The sequence below is a fragment of the Arachis hypogaea genome, chromosome 16, assembly GCF_003086295.3.
Source record: "Arachis hypogaea cultivar Tifrunner chromosome 16, arahy.Tifrunner.gnm2.J5K5, whole genome shotgun sequence".
In the NCBI taxonomy this organism is placed as follows: Eukaryota; Viridiplantae; Streptophyta; class Magnoliopsida; order Fabales; family Fabaceae; genus Arachis; species Arachis hypogaea.
In genome coordinates, this window is record NC_092051.1 from 45,993,568 (window position 1) to 46,012,602 (window position 19,035).

General features: G+C 40.1%; 1 non-coding gene across 1 annotated transcript; it reads left to right on the forward strand.

The window, feature by feature from the left end:
* Positions 1-6,585: 6,585 nt before the first annotated feature.
* LOC112761170 (small nucleolar RNA R71) lies at positions 6,586-6,693 on the forward strand. Its single transcript, XR_003181578.1, has one exon. It is a non-coding gene; the product is annotated as a small nucleolar RNA R71 (small nucleolar RNA).
* The last annotated feature ends 12,342 nt before the right edge of the window (positions 6,694-19,035 follow it).

Below are 19,035 nucleotides of genomic sequence, written 5' to 3' on the forward strand. Positions count from 1 at the left end.
GGATAAGGAGGTATTCATTGTTATAGTTCCTTTCTGCTAGGATAGGGAACATCTGCTCACAGTAGCGATTGGGAAATCGCGCAGAGTCCTTTGCTGGAAAGGCTTTCTCTTTGTCATCAACCTTTATTATCCTCTTAACTCTTTTTGTCGAGGGCTTGACTGCTGTTGAAGAAGGCTCTGCCACTAATGCTCTTTTAGTTCCTCTTCTTGCTGGTGGTTTGGAAGTAGCTTTCTCTTTTCCTTTCTTGGTGGCCATCCTGAAAGAAGGGAAGAGAAAGGGAATTAAATTCAAAGAGATAGAGCAAGGGAGAGGGTATTGTAAGTGATAGTCAATGCACGATAAAGATAAATGGCATTAACACATGGTCCGAATTACATGTGAAAAGCTCATCAATGGAAATATAGCAAGTGCATGTAGGACAAAGGAATGCAAGAGGTTTATTGGCATGTAGGCAAAGGCATGAGTAGCGTAGACGAAGCATTACTTTGTAACAAACCATCACGTTTGTATTAACAATTGAATTCAATTAATAAAATAATAAGGGAAAGTTGTGAAAAGCAAGCATTGAATAGTATAGTAACATAGAGAAGTGCATAATGCTATATGGACATTTTCACAAACATATGGCGTGCATGTTAAACAAGATATAAAAAGTATGAAATTGAACATGCAAGCAATCCCTTAAAGATAATAATTGTCAATTGAATTGTAACAAGTCACAAGCATATAATGAGGGATAATGACCCAAAAAATTTCTAACACCATGTAAAAATGGAAAAGAAGGATAAAGAAAAATAGAAGTTTGAAAAGAAAAAGAAAGGAAAAAGAAAATAATAATATATACATAATATAATAAGAATGATAGAAAAGAGAAGAAGGAAGAAGAAGGTAAAACCTTGTTAATGGGGGAGAGAGAGAGAGAGTGAAAGGTGAGATAGAAGGGGGAGGGGGGAAGAAGAAAGAAGGAGGGAAAAGAAAAAAAATTAGGATTTGGAGGAAAGAAAGATAAGATAATTTGGCAATTGAGGTTTAGCAGTGCGGAGCATGCGACATGGCCGCGGAAGGCACGCGTTCGCGTGGGTGCGCATCAGGTAAGATGACGCGATCGCGTCGGTCACGCGGTCGCGTGACAGGTGTTGCACTGCTGGCGCGAGTGCAGCCTCGCTCCAGCACAACTCTCTGTTTGATTCATTTTATTTGCCAAAATTGGGTGACGCGATCGCGTGAGTGTGCGTCAGAGAATAATCGACGCGGCCGCGTTGGCGACGCGGTCGGGTGACAAGGATTGTGCTTCCAGCACCAATCCAGCACCACTCTCGCACAATATAGCATTGTGCACCCTTTTACGTCGAAAATGCAGGGCACGCGGCTGCGTGGGGCACACGGTCGCGTGGGAGGTCATGATGTCCAAGCGACGCGGTCCTGTCCGCGATGCGGTCGCGTGGGGTAATTTGTGCCATTGGCACAATTCCAGCGCTCCTCCTGTGTAACTTTCTGTTCATTTTGATTTTTCTTCACTCCTCCTGCCACGCGGACGCGTCGCTGGTGCGATCGCGTCGCGCGGCAAAATTTTTTTTTTTAATAAGAAATATAAAGATATGCATATGAAAGAGCACGGAAGTACTAATAAAGAGAAGAGTTATTAAAGAAGAAAAACTAAAAGTGAAGAAAAGAACGATCATACCGCAGTTGGTTGTCTCCCACCAAGCACTTTGCTTTTACGTCCGTAAGTTGGACGCTCCTATAGCTCAATCTGCTGCGATGTGGGGATCTTCCAGGAAGAAGATCTCAAGCTCCTTATTTTTCTGCACCTTCTCACCATGGTATAGCTTCAGGCGTTGTCCATTAACCTTAATAAGTTCAGAGCTTGAAGGATGGCTTAGGTGATAAACTCCATACGGTTCAGCCTTCTCTATTCTGTATGGCCCTTCCCATTTTGATCTCAACTTACCGGGCATGAGCCTCAGTCGAGATTTGTAAAGTAGAACAAAATCTCCAGGTTGGAACTCTCTCTTCTTGATGTTTTGATCATGCACAACTTTCATCTTTTCCTTGTATATTCTGGAGTTCTCATAAGCTTCCAGGCGAAGGTTCTCCAGTTCCTGCAGTTGCAACTTTCTTTCAGCTCCAGCACTCTCAATTCCCATGTTGCACTCCTTAACTGCCCAGAAGGCTCTGTGTTCTATTTCAACTGGGAGATGGCAAGCTTTTCCATAAACCAAGCGGAAGGGACTCATCCCAATGGGTGTCTTGTATGCTGTTCTGTATGCCCATAGTGCATCTTGTAGTCTGGTGCTCCAGTCTTTTCTATGAGGCTTTACTATCTTCTGCAAGATACGCTTAATTTCTCTGTTTGACACCTCGGCTTGCCCATTAGTTTGGGGAAGGTAAGCTGTTGCAACTTTATGGATTATCCCATGCTTCTTCATCAATCCTGTTAGTCTCCTGTTACAAAAATGGGTGCCTTGATCGCTCACGATCGCTCGTGGTGATCCAAAGCGACATATAATATGGTTTCTCACAAAGGAAACAACAGTGTTAGCATCATCAGTGCGGGTAGGAATTGCTTCCACCCATTTGGAAACATAATCCACAGCTAACAATATATAAAAATATCCACTAGAATTTGGAAATGGACCCATGAAGTCAATGCCCCATACATCAAAAATTTCACAGAAAAGCATATATTGTTGAGGCATCTCATCCCTCCTGGATATGTTACCAAATTTCTGGCATGGATGACAAGATTTACAAAACTCAGCAGCATCTCTAAAAAGAGTAGGCCACCAGAATCCGCAGTCTAAGATCTTTCTAGCTGTTCTTTGAGGGCCAAAGTGTCCTCCACTCTCAGATGAGTGACAGGCCTCTAAAATAGACTGGAATTCTGATTGAGGTACACATCGTCTAATTATCTTGTCAGCGCCACATCTCCATAAATATGGGTCATCCCATATATAATATTTAGACTCGCTTTTCAGCTTGTCTCTTTGATGTTTAGAGAAATGTGGAGGAAATGTGCGGCTAACTAAATAATTAGCAACAGGTGCGTACCAAGGGACTACCTCAGATACTGCTTGTAGGTTGTCAAAAGGAAAATTATCATCTATAGGAGTAGAATCATCCTTAATATGTTCAAGGCAACTCAAGTGGTCCGCTACTAAATTTTGATTACCACTCCTGTCCTTTATTTCTAAATCAAATTTTTGTAACAGCAGTATCCAACGTATAAGTCTTGGTTTGGATTCCTTTTTAGCTAATAAATACTTTAGAGCTGCATGGTCCGAATACACTACTACTCTAGTACCAAGTAAATAAGCTCGGAATTTATCCAGAGCGAAAACAATAGCAAGTAGCTCTTTCTCAGTAGTAGTATAATTGGACTGGGCAGTGTCTAAAGTCTTAGACAAATAGGCAATAACAAAAGGATCCTTACCTTCACGCTGAGCCAGCGCTGCTCCTACTGCATGGTTGGAAGCATCGCACATGATTTCAAACGGCTGGCTCTAGTCGGGTCCTCTTACAATTGGGGCTTGAGTTAGAGCAGTCTTCAGCTTATCAAATGCTTGTTTGCAATCTTCACTGAACTCGAACTCAATGTCCTTCTGCAGTAATCTGGATAAGGGAAGTGCCACCTTACTAAAGTCCTTAATATATCTCCTGTAGAAACCTGCATGGCCAAGGAATGGACGGACTTCCCTCACAGAAGAGGGGTAATGTAAACTAGAAATAACATTCACCTTTGCTGGGTCTACAGAAATGCCATTATTAGATACCACATGTCCTAATACAATCCCTTGCTTTACCATAAAGTGGCATTTTTCGAAATTCAATACAAGGTTTGTATCAACACATCTATCTAATACTCTAGATAATCCATCTAAGCAAAGGTTAAAAGAATCACCATAAACGCTAAAATCGTCCATAAAAACTTCCATACAGTCCTCAATAAGATCAGAGAAAAGGCTCATCATGCACCTTTGGAAAGTAGCTGGTGCATTGCACAAGCCAAAAGGCATTCTCTTATAAGCATAAGTCCCAAAAGGACATGTAAAAGTAGTCTTTTCCTGATCCTCAGGAGCTATATGAATCTGGAAATAACCTGTGTAACCATCTAAAAAGCAATAATGTGATTTACCTGACAGGAGATCTAGCATTTGATCAATGAATGGAAGTGGGTAGTGATCCTTACGGGTAGCTTGGTTGAGACGTCTGTAATCAATGCAGACTCTCCAAGCATTCTGAACTCTAGTTGCTATGAGCTCTCCATGCTCATTCTTCACGGTAGTGACTCCAGATTTCTTGGGCACCACTTGTACTGGGCTTACCCATTCACTGTCTAAAATGGGGTATATGATACCGGCTTCCAATAATCTGGTCACTTCCTTTTTGACAACTTCTAAGATGGTAGGATTCAATCTTCTTTGTGGTTGACGGACAGGTCTTGCTCCTTCTTCTAAAAATATTCTGTGCTCCGCATACTTGAGGGTTAATTCCCACTATGTCTGCCAAACTCCACCCAATTGTCTTCTTATGCTTCCTCAGTACATCAAGTAACTGCTCTTCTTGTTGAGAAGTCAGTTCCCTAACAATAATAACCGGAAGCTTCTGCTCATCCTCAAGATAAGCATATTTGAGATGTGGAGGGAGAGGTTTCAATTCTAACTTCTGATCATGGGTAGGCTCTGGATTATCTGGGACTTGCGAAAATGGCGAAGTGTCCTCATTGTCAGTTAAGAGGGTCCCCACACTTGGACCTTGTCCAGTGTGCCTCTCTTCAAACTCTTCTTTTTGAACTTCAGCCACACTTTCGTCTATGACATCACACTGAAAGATAGAACGATCTTCTGGGGGGTTGTCAATGACTCCATTCAGATTGAAGATCACTATGCGGCCATCTATTTCAAAGGAGTATGTTCCTGAAAAAGAATCCAATTTGAATTTTGATGTCTTCAGGAATGGTCTTCCAAGTAGGATTGATGATGGCTTATCTGAATCATTATGGGGCATCTCCAAGATATAAAAATCAGTAGGAAATGTGAGCCCTTTAATGTTCACCAAAACATCTTCAGCAACTCCAGCCACTGTAATAATGCTTTTATCTGCTAACACAAAACGAGCTGCCGACCTTTTTAAGGGAGAGAGCCTTAAAACATCATATATAGACAAAGGCATTATACTGACATATGCTCCTAAATCACACATGCAGTCATAAATTACTACACCACCAATAGTACAACTAACTATGTAAGGACCTGGATCACTACATTTTTCAGGTAATCCTCCCATTAAAGCAGATATAGAACTACCTAAAGGAATAGTTTCTAATTCGTTAATTTTGTCTTTATGAATACATAAGTCCTTTAGAAACTTTGCATATTTAGGTACCTGCTGAATAACATCAAAAAGGGGAACAGTTACCTCAACCTTTTTGAATATTTCTACCATTTTAGGATCAGGTTCCAGCTGCTTCCTGGGCTTCCTTGCAAGTTGTGGAAATGGAATAGGAGTAGTGTTTCTGTGGTGCCTGCGCCTTTTTGTGCTTCTTCCTGTGGCGGAGCTATCTCTTCTTCAGCTATGTCCTGTATATCCTCTTCCTCTTCAACATCTTCGATTTCCACCACCTCTTCAGCTGAGGCGTATTCTGGTGAGCTTGGTTCCTCTTGATTCCTCTCCTGCAGTGTGGTTCCGGATTTCAGGGTGATGGCATTAATGCCTCCCTTTGGATTGGGTAATGGTTGAGAGGGGATTCCAGTGGTGCTTGAAGGTTGGTTACTGGAATTTTGTGCTGAACTAAGATGTGACATAAAAGCTTGCAGAGTAGAGGTGAAACCATTCAGACTGGCGTTAATATTGTTCACGATGGTATTCTCCATGGCCAGTTGTCTTTTCTCAAAAGCTTGTAATAAATCTTCATTAGAAGATACAGAAGAATGAGTAAATTGAGAGGTTTGCTGCTGATTGTTCGGTGGTCCTTGGTTTTGCCTCAGGTGAGGTGCTCGGTAAGGTTGATTTTGCTACCTGTTGTTGTTATTATTCCACCTCTGATTTCCCTGATTATCTCTGCCTCCTCTATTATTGTTGTCCCTCCAATTCTGGTTTGAATTGTCCTACCATCCATGGTTATTATTTCCACTTTGATTGTACCCTTGGTTGGGGCGGTCATAGAAGTTGTGAGTGGATGCCACCATGTTGTCTTCTTGTTGGAGCTGCGGGCATTCATCAGTGTAATGACTGTAATCAGCACAAATTCCACAAATTCTTTGTGGGACTAGTTGTTGGTTTTGCTGTGGTTGGGTTTGCTGAGCTTGTTGATTCAACTGCATTTGCTTCAGCAGGTTGGTCATCTCACATATGCTTCGATTTAGAGCAGCAGTCTCTATGCCAGAAGATACTTCTGCAACGGCCCTTGAACGGCCTTGCTTCTGTTTGTGGTTCCGAGTAGATTCAACTAAATCACTGATCAATTGCCAAGCTTCATCAGTGGTCTTGTACTTCTTCATAGACCCATTGCTGGCACTTTCCAATGTGGTCTTATCCTGGGGCCTCATTCCTTGTGTGACATATCTGAGTAGCACGATCTTGTCAATCATGTGGTGGGGGCATGCTTCCAGAAGATTATTGAAGCACTCCCAATATTCAAAGAGAGTCTCATTGTCATCCTGAACAATTGTAGAGATATCCTTCCTTAGTTTATCAGTAACTTCAGATGGAAAGATTTTCTCCAGAAACTCCTTTCTGAGTGTATCCCAGTTGGATACATTTGCTAGGGGTTGAGTGTAGTACCACTCTCTCGCTTTCTCCTCAAGAGAGAACGGGAAAGCTTTCAGCAGAATTGAAGTTTCATCAATGCCATCACGCCTGACAGTAGAACAGGCTGCCTGGAAATCTCTCAAGTGCTTGATAGGCTCTTGAGCAGGTAGGCCATGAAACTTGGGCATCAAATTTAGCAGTGCGGTCTTTATTTCAAAATCCATAGCTACCGCTGGATGATGCGCTTGAAACGGTTGCATTGTAAAATCAGGAGCTCCTTCCTCCTGAATGGTAACTCTTCTAGCTGCCATGTTTTCTGCACGTAAAACAACCGAATCAGTAGAACGGAGGCTGGTTTCTTCCTCAAATTCACTTTCAGATCCGCCCTCAGAGCGGGCTAACCTACACTGTTCTCGCCTTATTCGTGAAATTGTCCTTTCAATTTCAGGATCGAATATTAGCAAGCGCGGATCAGGAAGTGAACGTGTCATTTGACGGAAGAAACATACAGCTCATAATAGCAAAATTAAATAAAATGCAAATAAATAAATTCTAATTAATAAAATTAGCACTCTATTGCAACTCCCCGGCAACGGCGCCAAAAATTGATGGGAAGCAGAAGCTGGTGAATTAAAAATTTATTAAAATGGTTACATTGCAAGTATAGTTCTTAACTCACCGAAAATCTGCCTATCAATTTAGAAATGTGTCACAAAAAGTTTAAATTAAAATTACTGGGAGTTTTAAGTCCCAGGTCGTCTCCCAACGAGTTGCAAAAAAGTGTGCTGTTTTATTAATCAGATGTTCCAAGAAGTTGAGCTAGGTAAATTGGGAATTAAATTGAGGAATTTTAAATAATATAAATAAAAGCCTTGACTGGGAATTGATTGGTTAGAATCTCTATCATTGATGGTGTGATTGTAAGATTAATTTGTAATTAATGGTTGTTCTGTTTGGTTATCCTTTACTAGGTAAAGGAAAGTCAAACAAGTGGGAGTGCCAGATCTATTCACAAGTTGGAACCCACTTAGTTCAAAGGGATTGGCATTGGTGACAAGATAGCAATCCAACATTTAACCTAATTACAAATTTTCTTTCAATCATTCCAACTCAAGAGTTCCTTTTAATCAACTCCCCATCAAGTAAGGGAACTACTCACGCATTATAAATAAAGAATCCATGGCACATGAAAGGAAATTAAAAGAAGACATGATTATTGATATTGAAATTGAATTAAAAAGAAATAATCCTTGCATTAAATAATCATAAAAGTATCTGAATGACAAAATTGAACATAACAAAGAACATGGAAGATTAGAACCAAGTTAAGAGAACAAACTAGAATGATGATGTCTTGATGAGGAAATAACTCTTCTCAATGTTCCAATGCTAAGATCAAGTGAAAATTAAAATACTAAAACTAGAGAGAAAAACCTAAGAGAGTGAAAAACTAGATCTAAAAACTACCGAATGAATGTCTGTGTTGTTTCTGCATATTCTCTGACTCTAGTCTGCTGTTCCGGGCCGAAAACTGGGCCGGAATAAGGCCCAAAATTGCCCTCATCAAATTCTGTAGATTATGCAGATCACACATGTCACACGATCGCGTCGTCCATGCGGACGCGTCGCTTGCGCTTTTTCCTCTCCACGCGTTCGCGTTGTCCACGCTACCGCGTCGCCTGTGCTTTCCAATCCGCGCGGCTGCGCAAGCCATGCGGCCGCGTCCCTGCGATTTGTGCTCCTTCACGCGGTCGCGTGAGCCATGCGACCGCGTCACTTCTCGCTGGTTGTCTCCTCAATTTCTTGTGTTCCTTCCATTTTTTTGCTAGCTTCCTCTCCAATCTCCATCTCATTCATGCCCTATGGTGACTGAAACACTTGACACACAGATCACGGCATCGAATGGAATAAAGGAGAATTAAAAGTAAATAATTAAAGTCTCTAAGAAGTAATTTTCAAACATGTACTGAATTTAGGAAGGAAATCTAAATGCATGCTAAATTGATGAATAAGTGGGCAAGGATCATGACAAAACCACACAATTAAACACAATATAAACCATAAAATAGTGGTTTATCAGCCACACCCACTAATGATACCAAGACTGTGCTGAAGTTCCTTTAGAAACATATTTTCAGCAGATTTGGTGTTCCCAGAGTACTAATCAGTGATGGGGGCACCTATTTCTGCAATAAACAGCTTTACTCTGCGATGGTCCGATATGGAATTAGCCACAAAGTAGCAACTCCATATCATCCACAAACAAATGGGCAGGCTGAAGTCTCTAATAGAGAGCTAAAAAGAATCCTGGAACGGACTGTAATTGCCTGTAGAAAGGATTGGGCAAAGAGCTTGGATGATGCACTATGGGCATACAGAATAGCATTCAAGACTCCTATAGGAACCTCTCCATACAAGCTTGTGTATGTCAAGGCCTGTCATCTGCCCGTGGAACTGGAACATAAAGCCTACTGGGCAACCAGATTCCTAAACTTGGATGCTAAGTTAGCTGGTGAGAAAAGATTACTCCAGCTAAATGAGCTAGAGGAGTTCAGACTCAATGCTTTCGAAAATGCAAAAATCTATAAGGAAAAAGCAAAAAAGTGGCATGACAAGAAATTGTCATCCAGAGTCTTTGAGCTAGGACAAAAAGTTCTGTTGTTCAACTCTAGGCTCAGATTATTCCCCGGGAAATTAAAATCCCGATGGAGGGGACCATATGTGATTACAAGAGTGTCACCATATGGATATGTTGAGCTTCAAGATATTGATTCTGACAAAAAGTTCATTGTTAATGGATAGAGAATCAAACATTATCTTGAAAGCAATTTTGAGCAAGAATGCTCAAAACTGAGGCTTGAATGAAGCTCAGTAAAGGTCCAGCTAAAGACATTAAAGAAGCGCTTGCTGGGAGGCAACCCAGCCATTAGCAGGTTATTTGTTTTAAATAATACTTGTAGAAATTTGATATACATTTTCTTCAAAGGTTAATCATCAAAATTGAAGGAATTCACAGAGTTAAAGAAGGATTCAATGCAAAAAGCAGAAAAAGGAGTTTGCTGACAAGAAAACGCCAGTAAAGGTACCATTTTGGGCGTTAAACGCCAGAATTGGTACCATTCTGGGCGTTTAACGCCAGAATTGCAGCATCCTGGGTGTTCAATAAAACGCCCAGTGATAAAGGGGTTTCTGGCGTTTAACACCAGCCAAGGTACCTGGCTGGGCGTTAAACGCCCATAATGGCCAACAATTGGGCGTTAAACGCCATAATGGATACCATTCTGGGTGTTTAACGCCAGAAAGGCAGGGGGAGGAGATTTTGTTTCCAAATTCAAATTTTTTCAAATTTTCATGTTTTAACTCATAATTTTCTGCATAAACATGTTTCAAACTTTCATTATTCACCCTGAATTTTCAAAAATTCAACAATTCTCTAAATCTCTTTTTAATTTTCTTTCAAATCCTTCCCAAATCTTCTTCAAAAACTCAAGTATCCTTTCAATTTCTTTTCAAATCTTTTCAAACCCATCATATCATCTCTTATTTCTTAGATGCATAACTAAATTATCAGATTTAACCTCTTTATATCTTTTTTAATTGAAAATCTCATCTTTTTCATATTTATTTTCTTCCGCCAATCATATCTCTATGGCATATCTCTTTCAAAATTTTCGAAATCCCTCCCCTCCTCTTATAAATACACATTCGGCCATCCCCTCCTATCCACCATTCGAATTTGCTTCTTCTCCTCTCTCTCCCCTTTCCTTTCTTTTGCTTGAGGGCAAGCAAACCTCTAAGTTTGGTGTATTTTTTCGTGATCACTGAGCTAAGACTCATCAAGATCATGACACCTAAGGGAAAACAAACCAAATCAAGAGGCAAGAAAGAGAATACTCTAAAGAGTCTTTGGAATCAAGAGAGGTTCCTAACCAAAGAACATGCAGACCATTACCACAAAATAATGGGTCTGAGGTCAGTGATCCCAGAAGTTAAATTCAATCTGAAAGAAGATGAATATCCGGAGATCCAAGAGCAAATTCGAAACAGAGGATGGAAAATTCTAGCAAATCCTGAAACAAAGGTTGGAAGAAACATGGTTCAGGAATTCTACTCAAATTTGTGGCTAACAGATAAGCAGAGAATAACTGGAACCGCCTTTCATACCTACTGAAACATGGTCAGAGGGAGGCTTATTTACTTCCATCTGGACAAAATAAGAGAGGTCTTCAAACTGCCTCAAGTACAAGATGATCCAGATTCCTTTAATAGGAGAATGGTGAGAGTAGATAAGGGGTTGGATCAAGTTCTAGAGGACATATGCCTCCCTGGAACTAAGTGGATAACCAATTCAAAAGGCGTCCCAAACCAACTCAAGAGGGGAGATCTCAAACCAGTTGCAAGAGGCTGGTTGGACTTTATTGGGCGTTCTATATTGCCCACTAGCAACTGAGGTCACTGTCAAAAGAGCGGTGATGATTCATTGTATTATGCTTGGAAAGGAAGTGGAGATTCTTCATCTGATTTCTTGTGAGATTTACACAATTGTAAACAAGAACTCCACTGAAGCCAAACTAGCCTACCCAAGCTTAATTTCTCTGCTTTGTAAAGATGCTGGGGTGAGGATGGGAGTAGATGAATTCATCCCAATCGAACACCCAATCACCAAGAAGTCAATGGAAGGACAAGTGCAAGACAACTCCATAAAAAGGAGGGCGCAGGAGTTCCTCCCAGAAATTCCTGAAATTGACTACTGGACCCGCCTAGAAGCATCTATTACCAAGCTGCAAGAAGCTATGGAACAACTTAAGGAAGAACAGCAGAATCAAAACTGCATGCTTTGCAAACTGCTGAAGGAATAGGAGAAGCAGGGGCATGAGCTACAGGAGCTGAAGCGCCAGAAGCTCTCCCTTGAAGGATCAAGCACCCCACAGATTGAGGGAGCATCCACTTCTCAAGATCAAGGTTGTTGAGTCCTAACTCTGTGATAACCTTTATTATTAAGAGTCTATTTTAAGAGTCATTTACTTTTCTATCTTCTATTATTATTAGTTTGCTCTTATATTTATTTTTGAGTCTTATTGTCATTCCATGATTAATAAAATTTAAAGTTTATATCTTAAAGCTATGAATGTCCTATGAATCTATCACCTTTCTTAAATAAAAAGTGTTTTTAATTGAAAAAGAAAAAGAAGTACCTGAATTTCAAATTTTAAAACAGTTTAATTATTTTGATGTGGTGGCAATACTCTTGTTTTCTGAATGAATGCTTGAACAGTGCATATGTTTGAATTTGTTGTTTATGAATGTTAAAATTGTTGGCTCTTGAAAGAATGATGGAAAAGGAGAAGTGTTATTGATAATCTGAAAAATTAAAAAATTGATTCTTGTAGCAAGAAAAAGCAGTGAATAGAAAAAAAAGAGAAAAAGAAAGAAAAAGCAAGCAGAAGAAGCCAATAGCCCTTTAAACCAAAAGGCAAGGGTAATAAAAAGGATCCAAGGCTTTGAGCATCAGTGGATAGGAAGGCCCTCAAGAATAAAATCCTGGCCTAAGCAGCTAAACCAAGCTGTCCCTAACCATGTGCTTGTGGCGTGAAGGTGTCAAGTGAAAACTTGAGACTGAGCGGTTAAAGTCATGGTCCAAAGCAAAAAGAGTATGCTTAAGAGCTCTGGACACCTCTAATTGGGGACTCTAGCAAAGCTGAGTCACAATCTGAAAAGGTTCACCCAGTTATGTGTTTGTGGCATTTATGTATCCGGTGGTAATACTGGAAAACAAAATGCTTAGGGTCACGGCCAAGACTCATAAAGTAGCTGTGTTCAAGAATCAACATACTTAACTAGGAGAATCAATAACACTATTAGGATTCTGAGTTCCTATAGAAGCCAATCATTTTGAACTTCAAAGGATAAAGTGAGATGCCAAAACTGCTCAGATGCAAAAAGCTAAAAGCCCCACTCATCTAATTAATACTGATCTTCATAGATGTTTTTGGAATTCATTGTATATTCTCTTCTTTTTATCCTATTTGATTTCCAGTTGTGATGAGCGGACAATTTAAGTTTAGTATTGTGATGAGCGGATAATTTATACGATTTTTGGCACTATTTTTAGTATGTTTTTAGTATATTTTAGTTAGTTTTTATTATATTTTTATTAGTTTTTATTTAAAATTCAGTTTTCTGGACTTTACTATGAGTTTGCATGTTTTCTGGACTTTACTGCAGATGTTGTTGGATTCTGGAGCTACAGAAGCCCAATTGGCACGCACTCAATTGCATTGGAAAGTAGACATCCTGGACTTTCCAGCAATATATAATAGTCCATACTTTGCCCACGATTTGATGGCCCAAACTGGCATTCCAAATCAGCTTCAGAATTCTGGCGTTAAACGCCAAAACTGGCATAAAAGCTGGAGTTAAACGCCCAAACTGGCACAAAAGTTGGCGTTTAACTCCAAGAAAAGTCTCTACACATGAAAGCTTCAATGCTCAGCCCAAGCACACACCAAGTGAGCCCCGAAAGTGGATTTTTACACTAAACACCCTAGCTTACTCATTTTCTGTAACCCTAGGTCACTAGTTTACTATAAAAAATACTTTTAGTAATTCATCTTGTACCTCATGACACTTTACACGTTTCATATTATATTTTCTGCAGCATGAGTCTCTAAACCCCATGGTTGGAGGTGAGGAGCTATGCTGTGTTTCGATGAATTAATGCAATTACTACTGTTTTCCATTCTATCATGCTTGCCTCTATTCTAAGATATTCATTCGCACTTCAACCTGATGAATGTGATGATCCGTGACACTCATCATCATTCTCACCTATGAACACGTGCCTGACAATCACTTCCGTTCTACATACTATCAAGCTTGAATGTGTATCTCTTGGGTTTCTAATCTAAGATTGGAACCTTCGTGGTATAGGCTAGAATTATTGGTGGTCATTCTTAAGATCCGGAAAGTCTAAACCTTGTCTGTGGTATTCTGAGTAGGATCTGGGAAGGGATGACTGTGACGAGCTTCAAACTCGCGAGTGTTGGGCGTAGTGATAGACGCAAAAGGATCAATGGATCCTATTCCGACATGATCGAGAACCGACAGATGATTAGTCGTGCGGTGACAGCGCATTTGGAACATTTTCACTGAGAGGACGGGAAGTAGCCATTGACAACGGTGATGCCCAACATAAAGCTTGCCATGGAAGGAGCCTTGCGTGCATGAAGAAGAAGACAGTAGGAAAGCAGAGATTCATAAGACAAAGCATCTCCAAAATCTCAACCTATTCTCCATTACTGCATAACAAGTATTTATTTCATGTTCTTCTACTTTTTACAATTAAATATGAGAATTATTGATATCCTGACTAAGAGTTACAAGATAACCATAGCTTGCTTCAAGCCGACAATCTCTGTGGGATCGACCCTTACTCACGTAAGGTATTACTTGGACGACCCAGTGCACTTGCTGGTTAATTGTGCGGAATTGCAAAAGTGTGATTGTGATTTCGTGCACCAATAACTATCTCTATCTTTATTTTATGTTTTATTCATATTTTAATTATCAATTCTCCATAACCATTTGAATCTGCCTGACTGAGATTTACAAGATGACCAAAGCTTGCTTCAAGCCGACAATCTCCGTGGGATTGACCCTTACTCACGTAAGGTTTATTACTTGGACGACCCAGTGCACTTGCTGGTTAGTTGTGCGGAGTTGTGACAAAGAGTTGAGATTACAATTGTGCGTACCAAGTTGTTGGCGCCATTGATGATCATAATTTCGTGCACCATAATCGCGAATAGTTTTGGCATCTCACTCTTCTTTGAATCAGAGGAATGTCACTGTCATTTGGAATTGGAATCCGGATAATATTATTAATTCTCAGATCTTTTATACTTCAGTTTAATCCTTGAACACAGTAAATTTCCTTTAATTCTCTTTTCTTTGGTGCTTTGCACCCTATGCCTAGCCGTGACTTTAAATGTTGTCTCACGGATTACTTGACACAAAAACACCACAAGCACTTAAATGGGAAACTCTCTTTAAGTTCTAATTTTTATTTCAGTTACTCCCAAACAGTGGTGCTCAAAGCCTTTGGCATACTCTGTTTATTGCATTTGAACTCGACTCTTAGTGTTCTGACCCAAGGATTACTTGACACATTCACACCACAAGCATATGACTAGGAAAACAACTCTTTGAGCTTTTAATCATGTCTGACCTCCCTAGTCATTGATGCTTAGAGCCTTGGACCTTGCTTTTATTTTTCTTTTGTTGTTCCTTTTGCTTCAAGGATTAAGCTTTCGTTTACTTTAGAGAATTCATAATAGTTCTCTAAATTCCTATTCCTTATACATCAACATCCTTTGATTCAAATTCAAATATGTACGGTTCATGTCATGCATTCAAAATCACAAAGAATACCACCATATTTAAGTAAATAAGACTACTCTTTATTATAAACTCTATTTATCATGCACTATATCTTTTTCTTCTTCTTTTTTCTTTTGAATTCAAGCTCAGTGAGCGATACATGAGACACTTTTCAGAATTAAAAGCAAATAACAGAATGAAAATAGCAAATTAAACTAGAACTTAGGAATTAAAATAACACAGGATCATGCAGAAACTAAGACAAAACAGCAGAAAACAAGAACATAACGTAGTAATGGAAGAATAATATAGGAAGTGAAAGGAACTAAGCCACCTCAATCTCCATGGTGGGGATCTCTCTCCTCTGGTTGTGATCCATATGGTCCTTTCAGGCGGCTATAATCCTATCTCAGCTGGAAAATCTCCTGGCGCTGAGAGTCCTGAGCAGCTCTCGTCTGATCAAGGGTGGTGGTGAGATACTCCCAAAAGTTGTTCTGTGTCACCCTCATCTCCTCAATAGATGCAGTGAACTGCTGCCAGCGGCTACCCTGCATGATCCTCATCTGCTCAATGGAGGAGGTGAGCTACTGCTGATAACATGTCATCATGTCATGTTTTTTTATGCTTTTCATACAAGAAATTGATGATTAGTGCTTAAATATTGAATGTTTTTGTGCTTAAATGGTATATTTTCTTGATCTTTTGATTTTATAAATTTTGTAGAAAATAAGTGGAAAAAGAAGTAAAATAGCACAAAATCAGCTCAAAAGAAGAAAAGAAGGATTTTGGGGCACACTTTGAAGTTTGAGCACACTTTGGAACCTTAGGCCATGCTTTTAAAAGCGTGGCCCATGACCATGAAGCCTTGGCATATGCATGAATGCTTATGCATGCATTAATGCTCATGTATGCATGCATTTAATTATTTATTCAATGCATGAACGCATTAGCGTTATTAACTAAGGCCAATGAAAGCATGCATGAACACTTTATTAATAATGTCCAATTGGCAAATCAAGCTTTACGTAATTGGCATTATGAATGATTAAAGCCAATGAAGGAAATGAATGAACGCTAGCGTTCATTAAAGGGAATGCTACATTAAGCAAGGGAGCGTTCATTATGCCAAGGAGCAGCGTTCATTAAAGTGAACGCTACGCTCAATAAATTGAGCATTTTCGTTACTTTGGCCCAGGGAAACAATTGGCGCGACACAAACGCACCAAGGAAGGGTAGCATTCAAAGAGTGAACGTGTCGTTCACTAAAGCAACGCTGGAGGAACATAGGCGCACCAAAGGCATGCTTAGCAAAGTGAACGTGGAGTTCACTTTTCCAAACGGAGCGCTCCCTTGGGAGGGAACCAAATGGACCTAGACCCATGCCACTTAAACCAAGCCATTCGGATCCACTCTTCTTCAAATCCAAAGCAAGCAAAGCCCATTAACATGACTCAAAGGCACAAAGAGAAGGTAGATTAGGAATTTCATTTGTAATTTGTTTTCAATTTCAATTTTATTTTCATTTTGTAAAGCCTATATAAAGGCATCAATTTTATTTCATTAAAAAGGCTGGCTCTGCTAGAGAGCAATAGGAGTAGGAGTAGGATAGAATAGAAAAGCTCTCTTTGAGACACTTTTATTTTTCTGCACTTTTACATTTCAGAATTCAACTGAGCTTTATGCAATTTTCATTTTTCTGCTACAATTTCCTCTTCTGCTATAAGTTCCTTTTCTGCAAATTTTACTTTTCTGCAATTATACACTTCAGTTTACATTGAGCTTGAATTTCAATCTTCTGTTCCATTTGCTTTCAATTTACTTTCATGCAAGTTAATTCTTCTTCAATTGTTCTGCATTTTACATTTCTGTTCATGATCTGATTTACTCTTCCTGCAAGTTTAATTCTCTACAATTGCTCTAAGTCATGATTTACTGCCTCATTTAATTTCCAACACCAAGCCCCCTTTACATTTGATGCAATTTACGTTTCTTGCTCTTTAAGATTCTGCCATTTACCTTCTGCATTTTACAATTCCTGCAATTTATGTTCTATTGCTTCAATTTCATCCAATTCACCAATGTTAGCTTGACTAAACTAATCACCTCACTAAAGTTGCTTGATCCATCAATTCCCGTGGGATCGACCTCACTCTAAGTGAGTTATTACTACTTGATGTGACCCGGTACACTTGTCAGTGAGTCTTGTGTGGAATCATTTTTCCCTCATCAACTGCCAGTATTCCTGAGGTGGGAAGTAGTGTCCTTGAGGCAGTGGTGGCTGGTCCCTATTGAGCTTTCTCCTCAACTTGCTCTTCTCTGTGGACCCTGTGCTGTTCCCCGTGAGTCTCCATGGTCTTCTTGGTGATTGGTCTTTCAATAGGAATGGGAAAATTATTCTCCACCTTTACCCCTGCTGCTTCACACAGGCGGTAAATCAGATGTGGGAATCCAGGCCTAGCCTTCTTAAGAGGATTAGAGGCAATATTGTATATCTATTTTGGAATAATTTCCACTACATCCACCACTTCTCCCTTCATGATACGGTAAATCATGACGGCCCGGTCCACAGTATATTCGAACCGGTTGCTAGTAGGCATAATAGACCTTCGGATGAAGTCTAACCATCCCCTAGCTAAAGGAAGGAGATCAATGCTCTTTAAGTGGTTCGGCTTCCTTTCTACACCTATCCTCCACTGAGAACCCGAAATGCATAATTCTTCAAATACTAGATCCAATTCTTGGTCTCTATGCATATTCTCACTGTAATGGGCATTTAGTTGAGGTGGACACAGCAGATAGAGGGTCTGTTGGACGCTTCTTGGGCTGAAATCAATGACCTTGCCTTTCACATAACTCTGATAATTCTTCTCATTGACCTTCTCAACGTCCTTGTACATGACCCAGAGGTTTTCATAAAATTCTTGGACCATCAGTTGTCCAACCTCCATGTGCGGGTTGGACAGAAAATGCCGCCTCTTCTCTCAATTTCAAATTGAATTTCTGAATATTCATCCGATTTCAGTGCAAATCTCACTTCTGGAGTCACAACCCTCTTGTAAGTATGATCATAAAAATGTCCTTCATAGAGCTTGGATTGGAACCTGTGTGTATCATGAGAACTGGTGGCTAGCTCTTTACCTTTCCTTTACTTTGAAGGTGTACTAGTTTTGGGTGCTATTACAGAAAATAGAGAAAACAAACAAGCAAAGCAACAACACCAAACTTAAAACTTTTGCTCGTCCCCGAACAAATTAGAAGAATACAAAGGGGAAGACAGAGGAGAGTGAGAGAAGAAAGTGAAAAAGAGGAAAATAAAAATTAATGGTAAAGTTTTCTTTTCTAATCCTTTTTTGTTTTTTTTTTTGGAATGAACTGAATAAAAATAGATGAGGGAAAGAGGGAAAAGGGGATAGACAGAGCGGTTGTGTGGTATGGTTGGGGTTGGGTTTAAAGGGAGGGATATGGTTGTTGTTGGTTGAGAAGGGAAGGGGTTTCAGAGAGTGTGTTTTGTGATTTACTGCGTGGGTAGAGAGGGGAAAGGGGGTAGAGGTTGGTTGTTCTTCGAAGAGGGAGTAAAGTGTATTGAGGTATGGTTTGAAGTAGGATGGAGGAGGGCTTATATAACAGGAGAGGTTGGGGTTCGTTGGGGCAATGTTTGGTCACGGAGTGTTGGGAAGGGACTTATGCCATGGATTGGAGTTGCGGGAAGGGCAGTCACGGAGTGGACTTCGGAGGGGGGAGGATCTTTGGGGAAGAATAATGAAAGGGACAAGGTTTACGGGCATGGTTTACAAGGTTCAAGGCTTTGAAAATGGGAAGGGTATCTGGTGCAATTATTGGGGATTCGAGGCATTAATAGGCTTGATTTGGTTTGGTAGTAGTCAAAGATAGGGGGCTGGCGCCTA